The following is a 12108-nucleotide window of genomic DNA, read 5'->3' as shown; positions in this document are numbered from 1 at the left end:
AAATTTAAGGGTAAAACTAGCAACAGTATTCTCTCAGTTTAATAATGCATAATAATAATATAATATTAATGTGTGATATAAGAATCATATATAATATATATACATATACACATATGTTATATATAATATGTATATACATATACATATATGTTATATATATATAATATATGTATTATATATATATACACATATATATTACATATATATGAGTGGAAAGTAAACAATGGTTGGGTGAGGGGCTTATTTCCACAAAGAGAAAACAAGTTTAATCATGGCTGCAGGCAATCATTCATCCAGTGAGATGTAGCCGGAGGGAGGTCTGTTGTATAACTCATAAATGCTGGGTGTGTAATGTCTGCCATAGTAAATATGCCATAAAGGACACATTTCTGTATCAGATGTTAGAAGCTCACCCCCTCAATCATCACCCCTTTAATGAGAAATGTAGCACCTCTCACTAGTCCACGAATGACTCTTTACAAAAACCCGGTATAGAAAACTAACTCACAAACCAGAAAAGATGGGGAATGAGTGGGTAATATTTTGCAGCAAAAGTGGATCCACATGGTAGAAGTATTCTCATGTATTACCTGTGTGAACTTTTCTCACGCATTTCAAACAGGATCAAATAGAAGGCAACTGAGCTACAAATCATTTATCAGGGCTATTCTAATTGTGTTGCTTTCCATATCCCCAGCTATAACCAATGAACACTGATCCACTAGTGCATTGGGTACATCGTGGGAGAACAACATATCTGCGTCCATTAAATAAATGAATGGATAACCTTCATTGTCTTAGCAAGAACTTAGAAAAAGGCTGCTTTCTTGCTTGCCCTCAAAAAACTCAGAGAGACACATGGGGCGCCTGGGTGGCTTAGTCGGTTAAGCGTCCGACTTTTGCTTAGGTCATGATCTCGCGGTTCGTGGGTTTGAGCCCCGCGTCGAGCTCTGTGCTGACTGCCAGCTCAGAGCCTGGAGCCTGTTTCAGTCTGTGACTCCCTCTCTCTCTCTGACCCTCCCCTGCTCATGCTGTCTCTCTCTCTCTCTCCTAGAAATAAATAAAACATTAAAAAAAACAAAACAAAACTCAGAGACACAAGAGACTTATTATCCCCAAGTTTTTAACCCCACCCTGCTGCTACCCATTTAGTTTGCCTCTTCCTTTCTCACCATTCCTGAGGTGGAAGAGTCAGAATCAAGAGGGGTGCGTGCTAGGTCAACAGAGAAGGGTGTCAGCAGAGGGGGAGGGCTAATGGCAAAGTCTGCTTGCCCGTCCTGAAGAGCAAGGATTCCTAAGGGCACCCCAGCCAGCTACCAACCGAGTTCATCCAAGATGAAAACGACTTTCATCTTCCTAGCTGACCATTTTTATCTCTGGAATCAAAGGAGCGAACAGCGCTGAATTTAATATTTCTTTTTTAACAAAAGGAATTGTAATCTGCAATATCACCTTTAAACTTTCTTTTTATGTTCTTGATTAACAACCACATTAATTATAGTGACTATTTGCAGCACTTGAGAAAGTAAAGGTTGATTTTAAACTCATTGTAAAGGAAGCAACTTCTGCTCTGAGACTGCTCTGCTTTCCTCTGGACACTTTACAAGATGATGAGAGGAGGTTAAGGTGCAGGCACAAATGTATCATGCCATCAGGGATAATTTGTGCTTTAACAAATCTTTTAAAAACCTCCTATTTCCTTAGGTATTGGGAAATCATGTGAGGATCAGTGTTGTAATTTAAAGCGACACTTATATGCTAATAAAACTATTACATGTATATACTTTATAAATTCTACAGAGACGGCAGTAAAATAATTGTTTAAGATATCAGTTTAGCAGTTATTAAAATTCTCTAAAATTAACATGCTAGAAACTTCTAGCTAAATATCTACTTACACTATTGATAGTCAATGAGCATTAATTTTCTGTAAAATAATTTATCCAACTTTACCATCTGGACTATAATAACATCTGGACTAAAGTTTATCAAAGTTTCTTTTTATAAAATACTTATCTCACAAACATCATTATTACTAGATATCATGATTCTGTATCAGTTGTGCTTAAGTCCATATTTGTTATGAGACTGATAGAGAGATTAACCATATTTCATTTAGTGCTTTCTTTTCTTAAAATCTTAAAATGTTTATTTATATTTGAGAGAGAGAAAGGAAGGGAAGGGAGGAGGGAGGGAGGGAGGAGGGGAGGGGCAGAGAGAGGGAGACACAGAATCTGAAGCAGGCTCCAGGCTCTGAGCTGTCAGCACAGAGCCAGATGCGGGGCTCAAACTCATGAACCATGAGATTATGACTTGAGTGGAAGTCAGATGCTCAACCGATTTAAATAACTGATTTAGTTATCACTAAATAACCCATAAAATGATAGTATTTCCATGGCACACTTATATGAGGAGGGGAAGAATAATCACTGGACTGAGTTATATATTTAAATTTTTCTTGTAGTTTTCTTCTACCAGATTTGGGCATCTTTATGCAATGATGATGATGATGATGATGATAAATATACATATATATAACATACCTAATTTTGATTTTTTGTTGGTGTATTTAATTTTTTTAATGAAAAATTTTAGTTGCTTTTCTTGCCTCTTCTTTCAATAGGATGTGTGTTAGCTTCTCATCTTGATTTTTTAAAATATTTGCCTAACCACACTGCAGTTTAATAAAATTGCATTGGAATTGGATCATAAATCTGTGCTACTGAACTGCACAATTTCTTTTTTTTAATGTTTTATCTATGTCTGAGAGAGAGAGAGAGAGACAGCGTGAGCAGGGAAGGGTCAGAGAGAGAGGAGACAAAAAATCTGAAGCAGGCTCCAGGCTCTGAGCTGGCAGTCAGCACAGAGCCCGACATGGGGCTCGAACTCATGAACCATGAGATCATGACCTGGGCTGAAGTTGGACACTTCACTGACTGAGCCACCCAGGAGCCCCATGAACTGCACAATTTCCAACTCATTTGCCGCCCCACCCCCCCCAAAATGGAAAGAAAATGTTATAAATATTTTATATATACTCAGTATATAATGCTGGTGGATTCCAGTAATTCTCATCTTTTTATTTTTTTCCCCAATAACTTTATAATAATCACCACAACCTTAATGCATTTCATACACTAGAGTTTTGTGCAGTCACAACTTTATTGAAATAGAAAAAAAAACAGCAACAATGTGTGGTTAATAGTATGAATAATTCTCCTGTAGATCTATAGGAACATATTTAAAATATTTTTTATTTTAATTATTATTATTATTTTTTATTTTAGAGCAAGAGAGAGTATGATTGCTAGCATGAGCTGGGAAGAGGCAGAGAGAGAGAGAGAGAGAGAGAGAGAGAGAGAGAATTCTAAGCAGGCTCTATGCTCAGTACGGAGCCTGATGTGGGACTCATTCTCACAAACCATGAGATCATGACCCCCATGGAAATCAAGAGCCCGATGCTCAACCTACTGAGCTACACAGGCACTCCAAAACATTTTTCATTTTAATCATGACTTTGTCCAAATTTAAAACCATCGACATAAACATTTTATTTAATGAAATAAAATATAAAATAAAATAATTCACTCTATTTTATCTTCATAAATTAAATGAAATAATAATATAGTTTAAGCCCTTAAAAACCATAGTACCAAACAAATGCATGTTCCTATTAAGATCGAGAATACTTCTCTTAAAGTTACCAGATTTTTTTATTTAAAAAAAATTTATGTTTTATTTATTTCTGAGAGATAGAGAAAGAGAGAGAGAGAGACAGCCTGAGCAAGGAAGGGTCAGAGAGAGAGGGAGACACAGAATCTGAAACACAGAGCTAGCTGTCAGCATAGAGCCCGACGCGGGGCTCGAAGCCATGAACTGTGAGATTATGACCGGAGCTGAAGTCAGAAGCTTAACCGACCAAGCCACTCAGGCACCCCAAAGATACCAGATTTTAAAGATAAGTATTGATTTTAGGAAAATAGTGACTCTGAAACCATTTCATAGTTTTATGACCTATTTGGAATGATTTCAGAGAATCCTAGTGTTTATACTATTGTTAATTTTCTCTGTGTCCCTCTGCCTTAGTTTATATGCAAATGATTGGCTCTTTCCATAAAGCAGTATTTAAGAAAAAAAGGATCATCTGACATAAGAACTTAATCAAATCTTACTAAGGAGTTTATAGTTATTCAGTTAAAAAAAAGGTAGGCTTTGATTTAAAAATAAGGCTGGAAGAAATATGTTATAGTTTCTTCAGTAGATGCAATTTAGAGATATAAAATATATTTACATGTTCTTTTGGAAAATAAATTAACTGTGTTATAATAAAAATCTCCTATTTTTTTATTTCTTAACTTCTTGCTATGCAAGAATTGTACTTATATTTATAGATACTATTTATTTTCCATAGCTAGACCACAAGAGAGATTGAATCGTTTGAGGTTCACTTTAATAGTTTTCTAATTTAGCGTTGACATTGATTTAATTAGCCTTTGAATGATTTTAATTGCTTGTTTCTAAAACATACATTTTGTGTGTGTGTTTGCTGAAAAGTGAATAACTGAATTAAGGAAATGACGGCATATAACTGCAGACTTTGAAAACTGCCCCTCTGATTACGATACTATGTACTTGTTTTTAACTAAGTCTTGTAGCCAAGAAGATGATGACATGACACTTTTGCCACAACAGTGAGGGGGAGAAAGAAGAATAATATTCTCCACATCAGCTGAACCTTGGCTTTGTATCCATATTAACATTATCTTCCCATTAAGAATAATGAACTCAAGTTTCTCTGTAAAGAGTAACCAGGACAATAGAAGCTAAAAATGCAATATTGTTTCTTTTATTGGGATAGCCAGCATTTTGTGCTAATCCTGTGAGACCAAACTGATACATTTAGAGGCTTTGCAAGGCAACGATTGTGATGTTTAGCTCAATCGGTTTCCATCCAGATTAAACAGAATAAATACTACTGTAATTCACTTTTACCTATTAGATGCCAACTGTCTCCACAGTGCAGCTTGATACAGGACCTTTAAGGACCAACAAAAATGCTGTAGTTGTGAACTGGGCAAGAAAAGTTTAAGCACAAGCTGTGGAGGGAGAGTGGGTCAAATGCCCAGTAGTAACCCATGTCTGCTGTGTGACCTTACCCATGTTAGACACTTCTTCTGAGCTAAAGTTTCTTGTTTTGTTTTTTTTTAAACATTTAAAAAAAGAGAGACAGAGAGACAGAGCACAAGCAGGAGAAGGGCAGAGGGAGAGAGAGACAGAGAATCTGAAGCAGGCTCTAGGCTCTGAGCTGTCAGCAGAGAGCCCGACGCGGGGCTCGAACTTACCAACCCTGAGACCATGACCTCAACCGAAGTTGGACACTTAATGGCCTGACCACCCAGGCACCCTTAAGCTAAAGTTTCTCCTCAGTAGCATAGCAGTAATCACACAGAGCTCCCTATGTAAGAGGAGCAAATACATGTAAAATATTAAATACATGGCAGCTTCACTTCCTATTTCAAATAGGACTCCAGAACTTCCTGATGTTCAAGGAAGGAGAGGGACAGTATTAGCAACACTCTTATTACCATCAAAAGGAAAAAGAATATCAATGCTATAGAATTTAAAAATAAAGTTTCCTAGGTCTAGATTATAAAAGAAAGTTGTTTTCAATGGGATATCACATAGGGAATATCAAATACTGTATTGGGAAATACACATTTTTCCTGCAAGTAGAAGAATTTAAGTAATAATGAACAATATTGGAAATACAGTAAACGTATCTTTTAAATATCCATACTTTTGGTTACATGACAAGCCTACAAATTTATAGAACGCATTTTAAAAAGCTGACAGTCTTTGAGAAAAATAGACACGCTATACAATATTTGATATAAAAACATTCTGCTGACATTATGAGCCTGTATGAATCTTTTTAGCCTAAATGCAGAACCAGAGCTGAGAAAAAATAATTACATTTGACTGTGCCATTAAATTACCCTGTCTTTTTTTTTTTACATACAGTTAAAAAGTATATGTTAAGCCTAAAGCGGTTTCATTTCAATAGAAGCAATGATTGATAAATTTGCTAAAATATCTAAATAAAGAAAAAACAAGCAAAAACAAGCCCACAAACCAAAAGATCATGTCTTGGAAACACAATTTCCTAAGCACTTGAAAAGGTATGTTGACTTAGTGACTAATGTCACACAGGCAGTCTTGAATTGTTATATAGGACTCTTAACACACACACAGACACACACAACTGGAAGGAAACAGTATACTCTTGTTTTTTGATGCTATAAAGGAGCTGTGTCTAAACAGGTAAAGAAGAATCCATCAAAAAGAAATTTAATAAGCCAACTGTGGCTTACTGTATTTTAATGGAAGAGAGACACTATTCTCTTTAGGAATGTTTCTCTGCGTTTGACTGTACCATTAGTCCCTTGTACTAGGTGCTTTGTTTCCAACATCACTTTTAAAATCTTCTAAATGATCCATGAAATAGATACTGTCATTACTACTTTTCAGATAAAGAAACTAAGACTTAAAGAGATTAAGTCAAGTATCATAAGGAAGAGCCAGACTTCCTGTTCAAGCATGGCTGAAATTCATCCCCAGGTCCCTCTCCAGAACAAGAATAACATCTCTAATAAAAGCCAGGTAACTACCCTTTAGAGACTAGAGATAATTTCCCCCAAGTGTCTAGAATACAGGCTAGCAAATAGTAGAAATGAAATAAAAGATTTCTGAGTCCCCACTTCTATCACAGGGGATTATCACAGTCCCCTCTTCTCTATTTGGCTCTTACTCCAAGAGTAATGACTAATGATTTGAAGGAGTTAAAAATGACTATGGCATTGCTAAAGGCGGGGGGGGGGCAGCATTTAAAATAATGTCAGGGGCACTTGGGTGGCTCAGTTGATTAAGTATCCGGCTCTTGATCTTGGTTCAAGTCATGATCTAACGGTTTGTGAGTATGAGCCCCACATCACGCTCTGTGCTAACAGCCAGAGCCTGCTTGGGGATTCACTCTCTCCCTCTCTCTGTTCCTCACAGGTACACACACACACACACACACACACACACACACGCACGCACGCACACTCCCTCTCTCCCTCTGTCTCTCTCAAAATAAATAGTTACAAAAATAAAAAATAACATAGTAAAGTATTTAATAGCACAGACAGAATCCTCTACTCTTCAACGAAAAGAAAACACGGGCACTGCATTAGCCGCCTGTTGTTTCTGTAGATCAGCTGCTCACAGGATACACATGTACTATGTTACAGCTCTGTAGGTCAGCGTGGGTTTTCCTGGGCTAGAATGCAGAGGTGAGAGGTGGGCAGGTCTGCATTCCCTTCTGGGGGCTCTGGAGGCAAATCTGTTTTCTTGCCTTTTCCAGCTTTGCCTCGTTGCCTGCTTGCGTTCCTGGGCCCTGGTTTCCTTTCATCTTCCAAGGCCCTGATGGCCTCTAGAGTCTGTCTCAATCTGCATTACCCTCAGTCTGGCTGTCCTGCTTTCTTTCACCTATAACGACCCTTATAATTACACTGAGCCCATTCAGCTAATCTGGGATAAGCCATCTGTCTCAAATCCTTAGCTTATGAAACCTCTGGGGAAGTTTCTAGGGACCCCTTTGCCATGCAGGGTAACATATTTACAGCCGCTGGGGTTTAGGGCATGGACCTCTCTTGGTGAAGGGAGCATTAGTCTGCCTATAGAAGGTGTAGAGTGCTGTTGTTAAAAAATGTAAACTTTTAGAGAAGGTACCAAATACAGGAAACAGGAAGGTTTTGGGATGCTCACAAAGGATAAATTTAGGAAACGCAAAATTCTGTGAAAATACAAACCTAGAGTATCTATAACTCTTTCTCATTTACAAACAACACTACTGACAACGGTCATGAACAGTTGGTATGGACAGAATTGTGTCTTCCCTACATTCATATGATAAGGCCCAAACCCTTGAGGAGGCCGAATTTAGAAATAGGGCCATTATGGAGGTCATTTAGGTGAGATGAGGTCATAGGGTGGGACCCTGACCCAAAAGGATTAGTGTCCTTATAAACAGAGACCAGAGTGCACATGCGCGCTCTCTCTCACCTCTCTCTCTCTCTCTCTCTCTCCGTCTCCCTCTCTGTCTCCGTCTCTGTCTGTCCCTGTCTCTCCCCACTCCATGTTAGGACACAGAGAGAAGGTGGCTGTGTATAAGCCAGGAAGCAGGTCACTGCCAGAAACCAATGCTGATGTGTCCTTGGTCTTGGACAGCTAGCTTCCAGAACTGTGAGAAAATACACTTCTGTTCTTTAAACCACCTAGTGTGCGGTATATTGTTCCGCCAGCCTGAGGACACTAAGGCAAGGATAACACTCACTTCAAAGGGGAGATATTCCTGAGCTAAACGCTTTTCTGTGCATTTCTTCCATTTATCCCCATAAGAACACAGCTATTGATTATCCACATTTTATTGACACAGACAATGGGGCATGGAGAGATTAAACAATGTGTCTAAGACTGTACAAGTAGAAGAAGGGTCAGAAGATTCAGACCCAAACCTTTGACAATATATATTCTCAATAATTTCACTTTTTGGCCTCCCTTCAGTTTGGATAATTTAAAAAATCCAATGTAATCCTTAAATCTCCCTCAAGGTTGTGATTCATGGGGAGCAAGGGCAATCTGGCATATTCTTAACTTATATTTAGGTATTAGGTATTTAGGCATTTGTAAGTTTACACCTAAAAATACAGGAAGAACTAACATTTTGCCAGGGAATTGTTAAGGTTTCCTCACTTTTATACCTGTCCTGGTAGCTGAGAATATAGTGGTACAACAGGGCAGGGAAAGAAAGCCTGCTTCTCTGCTGCTCCAGGGAAATGGTGGGCTAGGTGGACAGTCTGGTTTAACGTTAAATCTGCTCAGTGGAAATGTTTCTAGATGTCCTTCGCTGAAAATATCCACCCCTGCTTCCTGAGAGCTTCGGGCAAAGTGGGAACACCATAAGTTCAAAATAAGAACCCCACTCTCCACATCCTTGAGTACTTTTTGACTGAATTCCGATGAGGAAAAAGCCCTGCTTTCTCACCTATAACCTGGTGAGAAACAACAGGATATTCTGGTTACTAAATGTCATAATGGACAAGCAGGTGCTTACCATCAGCCTGAAATTGAAAGCAGCAGAGTTGTGCTGAACTCAGGAATCGGATGCTTAACCAACCGAGCCACCCAGGCACCCCAGGACCCACTATTTTCAGTTAGGAGGCAAGTGGGAGGCAGTCTTCGGGACAGAGTAACCTGTGGGGTCTGCAGGGTCTACACTAACGCTGGTGAGTGTGAGAATGGGACTGAACCACAGGACAGGCAGCTGGGGCTGCAGAGAATCGCCGGAACAGCGAGTACATGTTCCTGTTGTCAGGGGTGCAGTAAGCGTGCAGGCAGCAGGACAGGGAACGAGAAGCACACAGGAGGGTGTGTTAGGAAACATCCTAGGTGCACGCTAGGGAACTAGCAAACCTACTGGATCATTGCAAGTCGTTTAGAAAGAGAAATACAGACTTCAGATGGGTAGCATATAACTTACTAGCTGGATTTATTCTCCTTTGGTATAAATGAAGCTTTGAAAATTTGGGAGAAAATGACAGACCGTCTCTCCATAAAAAGGACTCCTGGGAATCTGACTAATGATTTTTCATTTTAGGACAGTCCTAGGTTCCAAGGCTCTCCCATTAAGAGCAACAACTTCTTCCAAATGCCACTTGCAAAACAAACTAGATGTTTGGTAATGTGGAAAGAGGTAAATAAATCATGATATGTCCACATGGTGGAATATTAAACCATTAAAATGATGTTTTTTGAAGAGCATTTAATGACATGAAAATATTTCTGATATAACACTAAGCGGCAATACAAAGTCTGAGATTCTAAACAGAGAATGCATGGTCAATTTCCGTGTGTGTGTGTGTGTGTGTGTGTGTGTGTGTGTGTGTAGCCATAGGAAAAATGACCGAGAGAGAAAATATGTAAATTTTAAAAAGGATTCACAAGTGTAGGATTATAGATTATTTTCTTCTTTATATATTGTCCCTCATTTTATGGAGTGATAATACTTTAATAATTAAGATAAAATTAATGTTAAACATGTTGAAAGAGGAAAGGGAAAACAAATTATGAAAAGCAGAATATTCACAGAGATAAAAAAATCTTGAAATAAACTTCACTGGCCCTTTGTACACCCTTCCCAAAGTGGCCTGTCTCATGTCTGAGGACTCTGGGAGAGATATTGTGTGAATCTCTTCTCTTTACCGACAAGATCTGACAGATGTTGGTTAAGCATATTTTCCCCCTAAAATAAAATGAATTTGTTTACTTGTTTGTTTGTTTGTCTCTGAGATGATATTTCCCCAGGCAAATGTGACTTACTTGTGAACACGTAACAAAAAAGCAACAAGTAAAGAGAAAGGTGACCTTGCAAAACACAATCTAATTATTCTTTATCTGTAGATCTTTGCTTCACTCATTAGTCATTTGGTCTACAACATATTAATAATTAGGTTTCTGCAGAAATTTTGGAAGCAATTTAACAACTATTTAGTGCAACGTACAGACTAATTTTAGTCCTTGGAAAGTACTTAATGAATACTTGTCAAATAGGGGTTCACAGTTCTTGCGACATGCCATTAAATGCAAGCATTATCTTTAATCTTTCCAAAACTTCTGAGAGGAAAAACTAATGTTTTGAAGCAACATAAACTTGTAAACTTTCAAAAGTTCAAGTAATCAGCTACTTAAACTTTCAAGCATCAGTCCCAGTAAAAATGAAAATTAGACTTTCATTATGACAGAAAGTGAAATCTAGCACTATACCTTTCAAATAAGATGCGACTGTTCCCACACTGCCTACCTAAGCATCTCACTCAATCTCATTTGGGTCTTAAAGTGATTTTCGAAGAAGTAAAGTAGAATTTTTATCTATCTACCTATCATCTATCTATCTGCCCAATATCCCTTCCTCCCTTATTTTAGAAAAAACTCCATCTTTTCGCTCTTGAGTTACTATAGCTCCATATGCCTTGTGCCTCAGTCATTCAGAGTGCTCTGCTTCCCACTCATGAGACCATGAGGTACTGGTCTCAACCAGGTTATCAGATTCCACCCTCAGATACTCGACCTTTGACCTGTTTGCCATTTGCTTGAAGGTTTGTGATCCCAGATATCCAAAAAAAAGCAATGTTCTGAGTTTCTGACCAAATCTGCCAAAGCGTGTCTGGTATATTGTCCTTCCTTAGATCCTATTCAGCTTCTTCAATGATTATGCAAGCCACCAAGTACTCTTCTGGTAAGCCATCAAGTGCGCTTCTGGTAAGTTCCTTTTAGTATAAGTCAGTTAGAGTAGGTCTCCGTTGCTTCTAACCAAAGAATCATCCCAAGTACAGTTGGAGGGAACAATTTAATCTACCTCAAGAATATGGACCATATCTTCCTGCCTAAACAAAAAGTTTGGATTTTTCCTTTCAGTTTACCAAAAAGACATTAATTTCACCAGTCTTTTTGGGGGAAATGTTGACAGTTTTTGGTTTTTGTACATACACTATCTAGTTGTCAGTCAAGATAAGAGTATTCCAATCTAAAAATGCCAAAAGATGCCCTGACTACATTTCTAAGAAGTCACAACATACAACCACTGGTCATATGAAGAACTTACAGAGAAATGTGGAATCTCTCTATACAATGATCTGCAGGAGACAATGAAGCACTTTTAGCAGGTGATTACAAGTGTTTAAGTGTCACTCGAACATATCACAGCTAGTAACAGTAATAACAATAGTGATAATAATTACTATGGCTTTTCACTGGGTATTTCCAATGTTCTAATAAGTTAAGTACTTTGTATCATTTTGTTTAAAATTCTCGAACAGCTTAGAAGGAATAGACACACTTATTCTGATACTGTGTTGAAGATTCTAAAGCTTAAAGATACTAGTCAAGATCAGAGATGTGTATGACACTCAGGCCTGTCTGATATCAAAGTCAGGGACCTTAAACATTTCATTATATTAGATTTTTAGGTATCTGTCTTTTGTCTTCTTTTCTGTCAAGGTATTTTTTTTT

At 38.1% G+C, this 12108-nt stretch overlaps 1 protein-coding gene across 8 annotated transcripts in view; it reads right to left on the bottom strand.

Moving 5' to 3' along the window:
* The window catches only part of PCDH15 (protocadherin related 15), a 752236-nt gene that overhangs the window by 107995 nt on the left and 632133 nt on the right, over window positions 1-12108 (bottom strand). The gene's annotated exons all lie outside the window — the stretch shown is intronic.

Source organism: Crocuta crocuta, unplaced genomic scaffold (assembly GCF_008692635.1).
Source record: "Crocuta crocuta isolate KB4526 unplaced genomic scaffold, BGI_CrCroc_1.0 scaffold2, whole genome shotgun sequence".
Classification (NCBI taxonomy): domain Eukaryota; kingdom Metazoa; phylum Chordata; class Mammalia; order Carnivora; family Hyaenidae; genus Crocuta; species Crocuta crocuta.
The sequence above is the reverse complement of the archived record's forward strand: the minus strand, read 5'-3'. Positions and strand labels throughout refer to the sequence as shown.